Consider the following 17,144-nt stretch of genomic DNA (forward strand, 5'->3'; position numbering starts at 1 on the left):
GAGTCTCCCTTGCCCAATATTTCCAGCCAAAATCTTGCCTTCACCAGCAAGCTTCCCTGGCACCCCCTCGCTTCTTCATGTACTGCCAAGGTGAGCACCCCAAGGGAGGAACAGGAGGGTGAGTCTCCTGCACATGCATGCAGCCTGACCCTTACCTGTATTGCTGCTGTATTGGCATGACACACATGAGGGAGTCCCAAATCTGCTATAGCTGCAGATTGCACCACCCCGATACAGGCATGGAACAAGTTCTCTTCTGCCTTCTTGCACCAAATAAGGATTTTGAAAAACGTAACTGTGAAAGTTTTATGTAGCAGGCTTTACCTTCCCTCTCTGAGCTGATAAAGGCTTTCAGGCTGAAAATTTGGCTGATACCTAGAAATATGTTCTGCAGATTCAGCATTTTTGTTAACCTCCATTTTACGGGTCATTATGCAATTGAAGTTCCCCCCACTGTTCTTCAAATTCAAGAAGCAGGGAGCCACTGCTGCAGTGGCAATCTTTCCCGTGACCGCACACCCCTCCCATCACCTGCTTGCACCCCCTCCTCTTCACCTTTTCTCTCTAGTTTTACCCAACCTCTGCTCTTTTTACTGAGCTGAAGTCTTCTTTAAAAAAAAAAAATAAATAAATTTGTTTTTAAGATTTACGGTCGTCTTCATCCCTTGTCTGTGGTGAGTGGGGACAAAAATAGTATTGCTACATACAGAAAGAAAAAATAAAGTATTCATCAGACCACATGAATTACTGAGCGCAGCATTAGAGCTGAAAAGATGGGCTAGTTAAAACCCCAGCTTCGCCTGCGTTACCGAGCTGTGCACATGTTGTAGGAGCACCGGCTGGAGGGCTGCCAGGAAATACCTACGACACCTAACAAGTCCAAAGCTAGCATCCCACAAGTTTTCCTGCCTACCATTTCTGAGCGGAGGACCAGGCTGGATAAAACAGGCTAAAGGAACCACGCCTGTTTGGTGCTGATTGAGAGAAATTTGAAGGCGAGCCTCCTCCTGAAGAGGAGGCTCTGCACCAGAACATCCCTGCTCTGCTGCCAGCCAAGCTGACACAGAGCAGGAGAAGGGAAGAACAACTCCCTGCTGTCAAGGCAGGTGAGGACAGATTTCTTTCTCCATTTCTAAGTTGCAGTGTCACCACTCACTGCCGTTGAAATTTTTCTTTCCGAAGTAACAGACTAAAATGTGGGTAAATAATGTCAAAAATAGGAACGAATGCTCTAGAGGCTTTGTGTAACAGACCTTCTGTCACTCTTACAGAAGGCATTTTTGTTTTAAAACCCTGCCAATTGCAACAGCCTATTTGGTACAGCTCAATATTTCAGAAAACCAAGCAAACATCATGCACCTGTGGTGGACAAACACACTTTAAATGTTCTATGCTAACTGGTATGACCCAGAAGTTCTCAGCATACAAGGCTGGGGCACCAAGCAACATCCCACCCTCTCCCTGCATTTAAATCCATTGCATAAGGTGCAGAGAGAAGAGAAAAACCACACACTGCCTTTTAAGAAAGGTTGAGGGGCAAAAATGCACAAGAGAAAGAATCGGAAGTACAGGGGACATCAGCCAAAGCAAATGCAGGATTAGTCTGGGAAAGGAAACATGCAACCGTGATAACCTGATGTGACTGTCCAGTAAATCTGGATCTGAAGATTAGCAGGAGAGAAAAGATGCTAGAAAAAGGTGATTTGTTTTCTTGCTACTGGTAATACTGGAGAGATTTTACTCTCCTCTCCAAAATTAGAATGCTTACGTAAGTACAACCCCTTCTTCTTTTCCTCTTAGCCTCACACGCACACAAAAATCCACAAAAAAAAAAAGCGCACCTTCAGCCTCAGGTCAGGACAGTTGAAGCCTAAATATTTACAGAATTTCCATGGAAAAAAGTAATTAATTAAAAACCAATTATGTTAAAACAACAGGATCCATGAGAATAAATTTCTTCCATCTTCCAGAACCCATAATCTACTCAAAGAACATTTATTCAAAGACTTTTTCCTGTGGGAGGAGGCAACCAGAGAAGGATGTGGCCAACTACATCTCTACACATTCCAGAATTTATTTATTTACCAGATTCTTTTCTTTTCTCTGCATTTGGTGACCTGCAAGATTGCCTCATTCAGCTGTAACAATAGCTGCTGAAAAATGCTGGCAACAGCTCCATAACGCCACATAATGTATGTGGCATTATGAGGAAAGAAATAAATATACATACACACACTTGCTTAAATGTGACTGATAGCATTTTATATATATATATATATATATATATATAAAGCATATATATATATGCTTTCTCCCATAGATATATTTATATATAATCTGTCTATAGATAGATAATGCACTTCAATGTGACTTTAGGTAGACAGATGGATATATATCTTATTCCATTTAAGTGAATGCTTCCACTGCCAGATATCAAGTAATTCACACATGCAAGCCTTTCTCCCTCCTCCCTGCACTTTAGGTGTTCCCCTGCTGATTTGAAGCTTATTTTTCCTGGGTGTTCAAGGTTTCTTAAATTATACTTCGAGAACAGAACAGTGAAGAACAACAACAACAAAAACACATGAGGATTATTTATGTAGAGAGACTTTAAACAGTTGATCCAGCTATGTCTCAAGGGATTTAATAAAGACACAGAATAAATAACAAAGAGAGAGAAAGTTGGGTGAAACACCAGAGTATTCAGAGCTACTTATGGAAAAAGGACTTTCCTGCTGATGGACTCTGTTCATGAGACAAGGACACTGACCCTCTGGGACAGGTGACATACCCAAGAAGGGATTTAGAGATGAGAGTGAGAGTTGTTGCGTGGGTGCCCAGTCTTGACACCTAACTTCACTGTACCTGCAGAGAAAGATGAGGATGTGGCCATGAAAGATTCTTCTCTCTGATTGTTTCATAAAAGCCTAAGTCCTAACGTGGATGTGAGCAGGGGTCAGACAAATAAGTAGCCTGTCCAGTTAAACTTACACAACCACATGAAGCGTTTTGAAGTATCAGTAGATTCATTCAAAATAGTAAGCAAAATAAAAGAATAAAAATGAATAGAAAAAGCCTGTTCTACAAAACTGAGTAACTTGAAGTAGTTATTAAATATAAAGCTAAATATAACAGGGACAACAGAGGTTTGGTGGCTAAAGCACATATGTGCTTTATGTAAAGCCTATGCTATTCAGAGAAGTCAAAAGTAGATGTTGGGGTGGTGCATATCTACACAACTTAAAACTGTGATAGATTAAAATATACAGACACACACTATATATATAAATAAATAAATAAAACACCGCGAAGTAAGAACAGAATCTATTTGGGTCCAAAAATGCACTTAAAGAAGGACTGCCATGCTCAGAGTGCTGTGAGTCTGCAATACATTCACAAAATCCAGCCTCGGTACAGATTTGATTAGAATGAAAAAATATTACAGGGAAGTGTGCATTACAAGAGATTAACTTCTCCAACAAGTGAATAATAAGCAAAAGGATTTAGCTGAAGTCAGGTGGGCTGAGGAATTCAGATTGTCTGAATCAGAAATGCTGAGGTGCTGCCTCGTTTAAGGTGCAGAAATGGGTCTGGAAGCGACTCGCGGGGTGTAGCATACGGCAGACAGCTCGTGAGATGAAAGAAGCCTAACTAGATAAAAAGCTTCTCCAACCCTCCTGAAAACGCAGGGAAGGAATTGATTAAAGAAGTTTCACCTCATATGCTAAAGGGCAGGAATAAAGTTAAAACATTCTAAAAAATGATTTAAAAAAAATATTTAAAATTAAGTTCTTCAACAACACATTGAAACTAAGCAAAGAAGGAACCTGGCAATGACTATCGCCTAGTACAGAAACAAAGACAGGATGCCTACTACGAAACAGGCCTGGAAATTATGACATGGGATCAGAACTAAAAGCTTTCTCCAGCACAAATTGAGGAAACCATGCAACACTGTTACAGGTCTCTGAAAGAAGAGGCAGAGGAAATTGTACACAGTTGCAAATAAAACTTTCATGCATCCGCAGGTGACCCGGCTACCTCACCCTTACCTTATAGACACATCTAAAAAGAAACAATCTATACATTTTTAGCAGACGAGCATAAACAAACAAACAAAAAAAAAACAACAAACAACAGCTCTCCCCCTTCACACACACACAGTAGGAGGTAAGTTATGATAGGAGAGCAAACAGGACACTTCAGAGTTAGGGAGGGGAGAAAAACAATCAGGCTGGCTACAATGAGTAACATGTAAGATTTCAGATCAAGTCAAAGACTCAAATGAAAATATCAAAAATCAATGCTATAAAATGAACTTAAAACAATTAGAAGTGAGTGAAATATGTAGATTATCATTTGGACCTGACAACTGCATACAAAATACTAGCTGGAAATGATTATATTTAACAGCAGAATTGCAAAGTAACTAAGCAACTGGTCAGAGAAGGTAATTAGAAAATACCAGGCTGGACAGAGATCACCATACGAGGTTGCCAAGAACTGCCTTGGGGCTGGTTTTATTCACTAGCCCTGCTACCAGTGGCAAAGGAATTGAAGCATCTGCTGAAATTTGCTGCTGACAAAAAGCACAGAGGCACCTCTGATGCACCAAGTAACCAAAACACTGGGTGAAGGAACCACACGAACAGAAGCAGCGAGATGAATTGCAGCTCTCAAGTCCCAAAGGCAAGGCCAGCAACCCGAGGAGCAGGGTGAGCACAAGTTTTGCTGTGAGCAGCCGGGAGCAACCAAGGAAGGAAAGGTACCTGCATGTTTGAGATGATTGCAGATTCACTAAATTATTAATCTGATGAACGTTTGAAAACAAAGAGCTATCCTTTGACATGAAGTAAGGCATTTTCTACAGAGATAATATAGAGATGTATTTAAAAGGAAAAAAAAACTTTGTGCAAGGCAGTGTTAGCACTTGATCCGGTCAGGAAGCCAAAAATAGCACGTAAGACATATAAGAGATAAATGTACTCTTCTGCAAGGGGACAACGAGTATCCTGCTGAAGTGAATATCACAGTGTATGTAGTCAATCACTAGAGTCTCTGCATCTCTTCAAGTAGAGATGAAAGATGATGGGGAAATGGAGAGCGTTCCTATGAGAGCAGAAAGAGGAGTTAACCAGTTTAGCTTAGCAAAACAAAGATGCAGAGGGAATACAGGTGCCCTTATAAATGGTGAGAGAAAACACTAATTTTAGCTACATGCACAGACTGGCTGTGAATACATTTATCCCAAATCCTGGAATAGCATTTTAGTCAAAGCAACAAAGTTCTGAAATATTCTGTTAATGGGACAACCAGGTCAAAGCTCCAACTATTTTTAAGATGATGCTTTGTCAGTTTACAAAAGGGATTATACAGAATTATAGACTGCAACAGAAATACCAAAGATGAGTATCCAGGGCTTCTCTTCCAGTCATATGAAGTTTAGGTACAGACACTTTGAGTAAGAATACCATTATATACCACTTAAAAATCTACTGGTGATTTAACCTGCTCTGCCAAGTGTCCTTGATGTAATATTTTTAGAATTTCCCTTAGTAAAAATGAATTATTTCAGTTTTACTCATGCACCTGTACTCTTTTCTGTATGATTTTCTGTCATTATTTATCATAGGGTGTTTTTTTATTATGGAATATTAAATTCAAAAGGTGTCAGATCAAGGAAATAATACTTTTTAGAATCTATCTTTAGGCTACCGAGCATATGTAGCTTTTACTATATTAATTCCAAAATTGAGATTTGTTGATCTCTTCTTAATTTGATAAAATTTTCAAAGATTTTGCATGTTCCTGTCTTCCTGAAGATGCCTACTGCAGAGGCACCTTCAGAGGCACCTACTACTCTGGAACCCTGATACATAAAAACAAGCATTTGGGAATCTCAGTGCAGGGATCAGAACAGCTTTCTTCAACTCCCCGAAACAAAGCAACAAGAGTTATTACAATGAAAATTTTAACTTCATTATGTTGTACATAAACCTTTTCATTTGATTGAATTCTTTAAATTTACACTATCTAAATTAAATGAATACATAGTTCTTTCTTCCTTACTGTACAAGCTATTTGGCTCACATTACAAACAGTGCAAGGCAAAACAGCACATATAAGTTTTACTTTTGGGAAATTGCCCAAATCCTTTCATCCCATTCTTAACAAGTAGTCCAACATGCTTCTCACCATACAGACATGCCAATTCTTCATCATATTTCCTTACAATTAGTCCATGCTATCGGAACTATGACAAGAGAAATCTGGCAGACTATTTTTTTTTTTTTAAAAAAGGAAGTCTCTCCTATGTTTCAGCTTGTAAACCTTAACAATGCAACCTGTAAACCCAGACAGCTCTAAAATACATTTTCCACATTTCCCCCTAAGACTATTTTAAAATAATCAGAAATTTAATATACACCTTTATCTGTACAGATCCAACAAAGAGTAAACCATTAACTCAGTCAGCACTGACATAGTCACAGTGCTAGGTCACTAACACTGACACAGTGTTAGGTCAGAGGTTGGACTCAATGATCTTGTGGTCTCTTCCAACCTAGAAATTCCGTGATTCTGTGATAAGACTCACTAGAGCTTCTTTTCCATCAGCTGTTTTTTTTTTTTTTTTTTTTTAATTTATTATTATTATTATTAATCAAGTCTACCCAGATTATGATTTCTGATTATTTTCAAGACCCAGAAAGAAACACAGGAAAGTTAAAAAAAATTAAAATAAATAAATAAATAAATAAAAAGCAGTTTGGTTAACCAGAATAAGAGGTGAGAATTAAAGATATGTATATTCACAAATAAAAGTCTTTTTTCCCCACCTATCATCCCTATATCCCTTACCACACACCTCCCTTCTTCTCAGCTGTAATCATACCAGGCCAGGCAACAAAGATCAATTTGATAGATACAACAGCAAGCAACAACTGATACACAGCCTACACCTCCTTCTCTCTCCTAAGTAACCCATCACACAGTTGATCAAGTGGCAATGCACTTGGTTTCATTGCTCAACAGTCCTTCAGAAAGAGATTCCCTTATGAATTCAAGTTCTGCAAGATGTGAGTGCTGAGAGACAGGACACACTGAAAAAGGCACTGCACCTTCCTATTATTTGAGAAACAACATTTTAGTTTCAGAACATAAAATTCACTTAACTGCAAGCAAAGATAATTCTTCAGTGGGACTCTGCACACTAAAATACTGTTTGACAGTTTTGTTTGAGAACATCAGAAGCAAACAATTCTCATTCCACCCCAAACATGGGATGTTTTTATGTTAACCATGCACTCTAGCCATATGAAAGCAAATAATGCAAGCTCGTTGGGCAACAAACATTTGGTACTTCATTATGAACTGTCATTGTGTCAGGAATACCAAGGCTGAAATGGCATCCACAGTTAGGAAGATGTGGATGTTTCCAGGTACTGAGCCATGCCACGAAAGCAAAGATCTCCCCATGCCTCTTCAGTAGGAAGGGGCCACCATCACAGACAAGATCCACAAGTATTTCCCAAAGCAAGAGCATCCAGTCACTTAATGACACTCAGATACAGCCACTGAATTACTGTGGAATCAAGGAAGCCACTTGCTTTAAAGCAAGGATGAAGAAACAGCTAGGAATAAATGGGAAGATGCATCTTCCCTGTTCAGCTTATCACACTCATCAACTAGGACTAAAAACAGATTGTTAAATCTCACCTGATAAAAACAATGACCTTATTCAAAAATACTCACTGGTGTCCCGTTACTTGAAATTTGATCTTTTAAAATGTAATATTATCACCCATAAGGAATCTTCAGTACACCAGCAATTCCACAAATATGACATGCCAGAAGAAAGTGACCTTGAATACTTAAGTGTCCCTACAATAAAAGAGGGGAAAAAAATTTACTACTCACTCTTGTCAAATAGTCCACGTTGTGAAAGCCTAGCAATATATTTTTTTTAAAAGTCTCATTTGCCTGAGTGACATCCTGGCGACAGTTCTGCTGTTAATTTGCAAGTAGAAACGTTGATCCTGCTGAACTTCAAAGGATATGATACTGTGTAGTATAATGCAGGGAAAAATAAGAAGTTTGTGTGTGGAAAGAAGCCTGTGATTCAGCTATTCTGTGGAAAATTCTAATATCTCTGAATCTGACATGAAGTTCCATATTTATTCAGTGAATTAAGTGAAAAAAAAAAAAAAGCACATCATTTTAGCAGCGTATGTTTATTCTTATTCCAAGAAATAGGATGTTAAAAGCTTGCTTCAACTGTATGTACTGGACATCAGCTAAAAGGCAAGAACTTTATTTATAACAGTTTCTTACTTCATTAAGTTCCCCTTTCTCAGCAATTTCACAGAATCACAGAATCACAGAATTTTCTAGGTTGGAAGAGACCTCAAGATCATCGAGTCCAACCTCTGACCTAACGCTAACAGTCCCCACTAAACCATTTCCCTAAGCTCTACATCTAAACGTCTTTTGAAGACTTCCAGGGATGGGGACTCCACCACTTCCCTGGGCAGCCTGTTCCAGTGCCTCACAACCCTTTCAGTGAAGAAGTTCTTCCTAACATCTAACCTAAAACTCCCCTGGCTCAACTTTAGCCCATTCCCCCTCGTCCTGTCACCAGGCACGTGGGAGAACAGGCCAACCCCCACCTCGCTACAGCCTCCCTTGAGGTACCCATAGAGAGCGATAAGGTCGCCCCTGAGCCTCCTCTTCTCCAGGCTGAACAAGCCCAGCTCCCTCAGCCGCTCCTCGTAGGACTTGTTCTCCAGGCCCCTCACCAGCTTCGTCGCCCTTCTCTGCACCCGCTCAAGCACCTCGATGTCCTTCTTGTAGCGAGGGGCCCAAAACTGAACACAGTACTCGAGGTGCGGCCTCACCAGAGCTGAGTACAGGGGGACGATCACCTCCCTAGCCCTGCTGGTCACACTGTTCCTGATACAAGCCAGGATGCCGTTGGCCTTGTTGGCCTTGCTGGCCACATTTGCAACACTCTAAGCACTGGGAGATATTCAGTAAGTGAGCTTCAGTTTTATAAGGTTCATAATGTTAGTATAATATTGAGTGCTGCTGGTTTTATCACCTTACAGACAAGGTACATAGATTTGAAGAACAGTAAGAAATCTGAAAATGAATTGAGAGATATCATGACCACTACAGGAAAAAATGAATGTTGGGTTTTGTACTGGCTTAGCTTACTTTTTGGCTTTCTGGTTTTGGTGGTGCTTAGCTGGGGGTGAGTTGTGGGGGTTAACTCACAACAGTCAGCATAAATTATCAGTACCTTTCAGTTAAGGAAGACAAGAAGCAATTGTAATACTTTGTCCCAATTTTTCACTCAACATGCAAATTTTGCATTTCATTTCCCTTTAGAGCCCTCAACCTGGAAGCTTAACAATAGCACTGCAAAACAGCCCCGTCATGCAGCCCAAGAATCTAAACCCAGCTGTGTGCCCTCAGAATATTTGTTGATGCTACTAAGGGTACACCAATTGAATTCACTTCCCAAAAGCCTGTAACTTTCTTGCCAGGACATAACAAAACTGTGTAGACCTATAGCAAAATTCTCGTCCTTCTTCTATTGGGCCTTAGTCAAAAAAATTCTCAGGAAGTATCAACTTTTCTTTCCCAACATGGCTGTTGCTAGAGTTCAGTGACAAAAGTAGATTTAACCTAGATTCTCCCGTCTTCATATGCAAATTCCTTGTTATCTGGCCATAGTATCAGCAAACCCCATTAGTTCCAGTTCTATTTCTGGAAATCATCTTCTGTCAGATACACCAGCAATCCTCCAGAAATAGTCTATTCCAACAATGTTTGCCCCCCTGCTGTATGAAAAGTTACATGTAATCCAGCCACAAAGATGTGCAGTGCTCCGATCCACTCTTGACCCATGCAAGACTGGAAAAGAATGCTAGGTCTGCAAGTGACTCTTCCCCCCAAACTCTAAATCTAACAGAGTTTGCAGTGCAGAGTTGCACTAAGCTAAACCCCAAAACACACTACTAGTTACCACAGAATGGCTGAGGTGGGAAGGGGCCTCTGGCTGTCCAACTGACCTGCTCAAGCAGGGCCACCTACAGCTGGTCACCCAGAACCATGTCCAGAGAGCTCTTAAATATGTCCAAGAATGAAGTGTCCACAATCTCTCTGGGCTGTGTTCAGTAACCCACACAGTAGAAAAAAAATAAAAATCCACATGTTCAGATGGAACCTCCTATGCTCCTTTGCTTTGTGCCCATTGTCTCTTGTTAAGATGTAGGACGGGACAAAACCATTACCAGAATGCTCTCTTTTAAGGATACTAAAGATAACTTCTCTGAGTGATTCCACAAACCCTGTTTGACAGTAACAGCAAGTAGGATGCTGTTCTGAGAAGCTTAATCACAGCACCAGGGTAGGCCGCACAGGCTTATTGATCACTCTTACTCACCAGCAAAAAAGTTAAGGAGAAATCTTATCTTTAGGTATAGTCTCAGTAACGCCCCCTAGTTGTTAGTCTTTATTTCTTCATTTCATCATCACTTACTTAGAAAGCAAAGACTTGCAATCTTTTAGCAATAACACCAGGTCCAAATAGCCTGATATATGCTAAGGCCAGCAGAAAGTTCTTGGAACATCTGCTACCCAAATGGTTGCAGGATTCCCAAAATCAGAGGGGTCATATACTACTCAGTTGCAGACACAGATACATCCCATGAGGGGAAGAGAGGAAAAAAAAAAAAAGTAAAGAGTTACTAAACCGTAGAAAGGTATCTGTCAGCAAGTATCAGCCTGCCTGTGGCTGGCAAGCGGCGCAGTATCAGGGAGGGAACCTGAGAAAGGCACCACACTCCTACCACAGTCATCTCTACAAAATAGCAAAGACTCCCCGTTGCCCACATCCTTTGGAGTTAACATCATCAGCTCCTCAGTATGCAGATGGTAATCACCAGTGTTTCGGGGATCCCCATTGACACTGATAATTTACGCTTACTTAGCTAAAGCGATCAAGCGGTACCACCGAAAACAGACACTTCCTTTCTTACTTTTATTTGTTAAATTAGAGATATGAAAAGGTCAGTGACTGATTCTCATTCATAATGAAACTTCCGTACTGCCCCGCCACTACAAGCTGCACTTCAATTCACAGTTCGTGCTGTCACGGTTGCACCTACGGGATCTCAGCACTTGGGTTTGTCACAAGCAAGGGATCTGGAAACAAACGAGGGAGCTGTTCGCTCTGTCAGAATACAGTAATTTATAAGACTATTAAACAAGCTCCTTTGCTAGTACTGTGGTTGCAGCCAGCGTGGTTCCAGATGCCAATATGAGCACGACGTGCTCTGCATGATGTTCAGGGGAGACACTGCTATTATGCTTCACAGCCTGAGGCAGCGGTGAAAACCTTTTGACAACAAAACTTATCAAAACTGGTTTCAACACCATCTCTTGCCATTACAGACAGGACAGCAGAAGCTCCGCTATAAAAACAATTGTACATTTCACTCAGGGTGTTAAAACTACGAAGAAACTCCCTCCACCGCTTCTCAAGGCTATTTTTCTAGACACACTGACAAAAAACATAAAATAACTTGGAGGAGAGGAAGACATTTCAACAAATTTTTTTAATACGAGCGACTGGTTGCAGAGAGGGAAGAAAGCAGCGCCAGCGACCAGGATTCTGCTCTGCTTGTTTTAAAACTTGAAGGGCAGGGTTTAACCTTCAGTAACACGCAGAATTAAGAATGACACAGATGGGCTTGTGCACTGAGCAGGATAAAGTCTCCCACACACGCAGGCCTGTTGGTGACTGACAGGCCATTCAGAATTTGTCTCTTCTGTGGTTTCAGCTACTGTCCAAGCAGAAGGAAGAAAATGCTTAAGGCAACTGAGTATGCCCACACAGTTGTTCTTTACTGGAACTGCTAAGACCTGGGGTTTCATTCAGTTTCACCAGCAACTATATGGAAAGTGGAACAGACAAATAACAGAATAATAATGCATACACGCTGAGACTAGGAAAAACCTACAGAATTATGAGGGAAAAGAGGAATAAAAGAGAATGACAGAGAAAGGTGACCTCAAAGTGATTTAAGCGATGGCCACAACAGGTAAGATGACAGTGAAAGCAGAGTCATGGCATTATTATCACAAGTAGCAATAACGGAAATGGCAGAAATTAAGATAAGACTACCGTTCAGCCAGGGAAATGTTTCAAACTTCCAGTCTAAAAACATTCACATGAGGATACACCACACAGCCAGAAAGCCCCATGTGTCAAATTTTTCTAACAACAACAAGAAGTCATTACTGAAACCCAAGTACAGTGCATATCATTAACATTAAAAAAAGAAAAAAAAGAAAATAAACATTGGTGCAAACAAGGATTAGTTTCTCAACTTTAGTATTTTGGATTGTTATCATCTTCTTTCTAAGAGCAGCAGTTAAATACAAGTGACAATTATGTCACAAGTGACAAGACAATTATGGCACTGTACACCTTAAAAAAAAATCACAGCAAAAATATGTTATGTTACGGTTTAACCAACACACAGGCAGAACCTGAAGCTATCACTAAGAACTTGGCATTATGGGGAGATAAATCAAAAATAAAAGATTTCAATTCTCAACTGATGCATTACATTAGCAGGCAGAAGAAAGGTAGGTTTGTTTGCACACCCATATTAACATAAGTGCTAAAGAAAACATTTGGAAAAATTAATTGTTGACATGGCAGCAGCTGTATTTGCCAACCTAATACAATCCAACCAATAAACCCCCCACTACTGAAAGAGAGAACCTTCAGGCCAGGTACTTGTACCTTAACAACACGACTTGAAAGTGAGAAACCTAGAAACATGAATAGAGACACGCCTCCTGGTCAGACAGGGAATGCAGTTTGGCTAACTTGCTGTATAATGACTACAAAGGAAGAATTTTTCAAAATGAGTTTAAACTGTCACAAAGCTGAAAAGAAAAGCACTGAGGCATGTGGAGAATCATGTATGCTGCCCTCCTTCTGTGACTCACCCAATGGTATTATGCAGCCGCTGTTATCAGGCTTTCTTACAGCCAGCTGTACAGTTCTTAAGAATGGAGATCCCTCTGAGTGCTAGGAACTCCTAGCAATTCTGAATGCACTGTTTCAGCTCAAAGCTCAAAGGTCAGTGAAAGTCAGTTCTCACTCCTATATACAGTACTCACTCTTATTATATCTTGTACTCTCACTCTCTTCCACCGCACATACCAAGGATTCCTATCAAGTCATGCTTAACAGTTATTTGTTTTCCTCAGAAAAAAAGACTCAAGAACCACATGTTCAGCCTTCAGCCAAAGATGGAGAATTGTTAGCAAACATGCACTGCACACATTGCTCAGCACCTTCCACAACCAAAGTGGCTCAGCTTCAGTTCTTCCTACTTTTGTGGTTAGTGGCATGGAACACCAAGGCACTGAAATAGAATTAAGTGCTGTTGTGCTTACTGCTATATATTAACACGTGACTCCTACCCTAAGGAGCTTGCACTGAGTCAGTGGTGTTCTGGCACACCAGACAGGCAGGACGGTAAATGCTGAGCTGCACTGGGCTAATCAAATGCTTTTCTCAATCTCAGCTAGCGTTTTCTTAAAGCACGCAATGCTTTTACTTAACAATGCATTTACCAGAATTGTCACTGAATTTGTGCTAAACCCAAAAACAAAACAAACAAACAACAACAACAACAAAAAAGACACCCCCAAAAAACAAAACAAAACAAACAAAAAAATAACCCAGCACTTGGATCATGTAACGAGCACCTCAGTTTGGACACTCAAAATAGAAAAAGAATTTGTGCAAGTTCTCTTCCTTCACTGAGGCTGTCCTCAACTTTTTGTTTGTTTGTTTCAAGCAACGTGAAACAATATGCCATGAGTTTCATGTTGACAGAATCCTGAACTAACAATAAAATACTGTGTTAATTCATGTCATAACTTCATATATAATAGAATCTGGTATTCTTGAACATATGATATGTGCAACATGGAAGTCACAAGCAGCCTCAGGAACTTTGCAGGAGAAGCAAGCTAAAACAGACTGAAAGGAGAATGATATCCTGCTTCCGAAGAGCATACCCACAGCAGTATGTTTCTCAACTATTATGTTTCCTATTTTACTTATATTGTCATATTACCATCAACACCCACGTCTCTTAACCTCGATGGCAGGCAGCAAAAATTATTCTAAGGTAATTAAAATACATTTCCTCAGTGTTAATTTCTAAGTTAGCAGAATAAAGACAGGCACCCACAAGAGGACATAATGTTACATACACAAAACCTCCTCATCCTTCAGATAAATGAGAAACTGAAGCAATAGAACATTTGTTTCCAGACATATTATTCATGGATTTACATACCGGTACCACAAGTGACAGCTGCATGCGACTAAAAATGATGCATGTCCCCAAAGTACATTGCTTCAGCATAACCACAGAGGCAGAAGACACACACCAAAATTGAGAATCTCAAAGACCTCAGCAGCAAGTCAAAGTTAAGCCTGAAGTGCATCGGCTACAAAATGAGAAAAGCCTTCCTGTTGAAAGAGTAGTTCATACGTGAATTGCTTAGAGCACTGTTTGTAGCAACTGAAAACTCATTCTTACAATTAGAAACCATATGATCCAAGACTGCCAGAATGTCACAATTCACCCTAATTTCTACACAGCATGAAATAAAACCAACAGAATGTGACTAATGAAGGAAATATTAGATACACGCCTATTAGACATACACGCATTGGTTTATAATAGAAGCTATTTTAACTAGACCCAATTCTGTAAGATGACATACACACAGCTACCAGAAAAAGGAGGTTTTGTATATAATACCGCATACTTACTTTTGCGAAAGTAAATGAGCTAGCCACACACACAGCGTTGCAATAAGGCAACTCTATCAGAGCCTCAGCATCATTTCCTGTCCTTAGCGAACGTGCTGGTAATTTCAGCCTGACCACAACTGCTCAGCACCACCCCCAGAACACACACATGCATGCTCGTACACAGATAGCATCTCCAATCCCTAAAGTTCCCCTCCCACCCTTCCTGCATTCAAACCCAGACACCGTACAGAACGATAGAGGGGGACAGGAGCGGGCCCAACACTGTGTGCGTGGTGGGGAACAGCACCAAAACGAGGAACTGCAAAGCCAACGCACTGGAAGCACGGTGGTAACATTCAGCCTAATCCATTGGAGTGCAGACTCGAGAGCATTACTTAAGATTTAAAAACAGACGTATTTTCAATGAAAAGGCTGGAAAATAAGATAAATGACGCTGTGTATGCCCAAACAGGACTTACGGGCTGATGAAATGAAGCAGAGTGAAGCGTTCCCAATTCGGTGGTTAAAGTCAAGGGATGGAGCAACAGCCTGTGTCCCTTCTCTGGAGAGCAGAGAAGCAAAAAAGCACCGTGACAGTCATCGGAGGCCTAGAAAAAAGTGCAAAGTAGGCAAATTACACTACAAGGAAGAAGTAAATTTACCGAATGCCCTTTTCTCCAGCCACCCCGCACGTCCCCCCGGTAGAACCAAGCATCAGTGAGCTGTACTGAGCAGCTGGGAGCAATGGAGCAGCTCAGCGCTCAAATTGCTGGTAATTTGCCCCCAGATAGCTCGTAATTTGTCCCCAAATTGCTCGTAATTTGTCGCACCCCGTCGGAAGCCATGCTGAAGGGGCTTAACCCACTGCCCTGCGCCACCAGAACAACGGGGGCATCCCCCTTACCCGCTGGTACGAGCCCCGTCCCGGAGCTAAACACGCCTGGAGGCGTCCCCCCGGCTCGGTGCGGGATTTATTCAGTTTTATTTTAACGTAGCACAGCGGCGATACCTGCACCGGGCGCGGCGGGCAGGGGAGCGGAGGGGAGGGCGGGGGCGCGGGGCGGCCGCTCGGCTCCGCTCGGCTCCCTTCGGCTCCGCTCGGCTCCGGCCGGACGGACACGAGCGGCACCGCGGGGAGGGGGGGAGAGGGGAGGAGGGAGGCGGGACCTCCGCGCTTGATTGGCAGCCGCGCTGGCCAAAGGAAAGCTCGCGTTCGCTTCCCCGCCGATCGCGGGGGGAAACGGGGTGTTTCCGTGACGTCACGGGCGGGGCCTCACCGGCAGGTGGGGCGGGAGGCGGGGGCCGGCGCTGAGGGGAGGTGCGCGGAGGCTTCGTCCCTCAGACACGTACAGACCCCGTTGGTATCCCGAAATGTGACATCCCGAAATGTGACATCCCGAAATCAAATCCCAAAGTCACATCCTAAATCCTCACATACCAAAATCCCACATACCAAAATGTCACTTCCCAAAATCTCACACCCTAAAACCTCACACCCTAAAACCCCGCATCCTAAAATTTGCCTGTTCCTCGGAGCCTTGTATAAGAAGAAACAGCTGGAGGGACTAATGAGATCCAAGCTGTTCGAAGTGCTCTGGGCTGTTTCCATGATCCCCGTGGTGTGTGTGTGAAGCCTTTCCGAAATGGTTGCTGCTTGTGAGGATGTAGGGAGGATGTGGCCTGGCGCAGAGCTTGTGTGGTTTTCGTGTGCAAAGTGTGGTTTAATCCTCGATCAGGAGAGGAAGGGGAGGGAAGGGGCCCCTAGCTTTCCCAGCTCAGCATCGCGGGCCCCAAGCTAACCAAATGCTTACCCAGCCTGCACTCAGTGCTTCTCATTACTTCAGTGGTCACAGGAAAAAGAAACATAGAACCATTAAGGTTGGAAAAGACCTTTAAAGATCATCTGGTCCAACAATCACCCCACCACCAATGTCACCCACTAAACCATGTCCCTAAGCGTCACATCCAACCTTTCCTTGAACACCCCCAGGGATGGTGACACCACCACTGCCCTGGGCAACCTTCTGGAAAACCTCCTCTTCCTTTACACTGCCTCAGAACAGGGTGGGAGTGCTTGGGAAAGCCATTCCAAGTGACATCCCAAAAGGCAGGGAGAGCGTTCATGGATGGGAGCCCATCTGCAGGGTGGTACCTTGCACTGTGAATGAAACCACATTTGCTAAAAGGCTATGAGATGACACAGAGTACCATGTTTATAAGAACAGGGTCTGGCAGAGAATTCCCAAGCCATAGGCAATAAAGCATCCCATACCATTTAATACCTTTA

General features: G+C 42.0%; 1 protein-coding gene across 3 annotated transcripts in view; it reads right to left on the reverse strand.

Annotated features, from left to right (window-relative positions):
* OSBPL3 (oxysterol binding protein like 3) overlaps nucleotides 1-15,950 on the reverse strand; it is an 87,953-nt gene extending 72,003 nt beyond the window's left edge. For 2 of the 3 annotated variants that reach the window (XM_084281296.1, XM_084281294.1), the window contains exons 1-2: nucleotides 15,762-15,825; nucleotides 15,337-15,465 (exon numbers count right to left, since the gene is read on the reverse strand). The gene's annotated coding sequence lies outside the window, so the exon portion shown is untranslated. Of the gene's footprint in view, nucleotides 1-15,336; nucleotides 15,466-15,761; nucleotides 15,826-15,866 lie in introns of those variants that run through there. The other variant, XM_084281295.1, reaches the window with a different exon arrangement.
* Between the last annotated feature and the right edge of the window lie 1,194 nt (nucleotides 15,951-17,144).

This window comes from Netta rufina (assembly GCF_964035555.1).
Source record: "Netta rufina genome assembly, chromosome: 2".
NCBI classification, from domain to species: domain Eukaryota; kingdom Metazoa; phylum Chordata; class Aves; order Anseriformes; family Anatidae; genus Netta; species Netta rufina.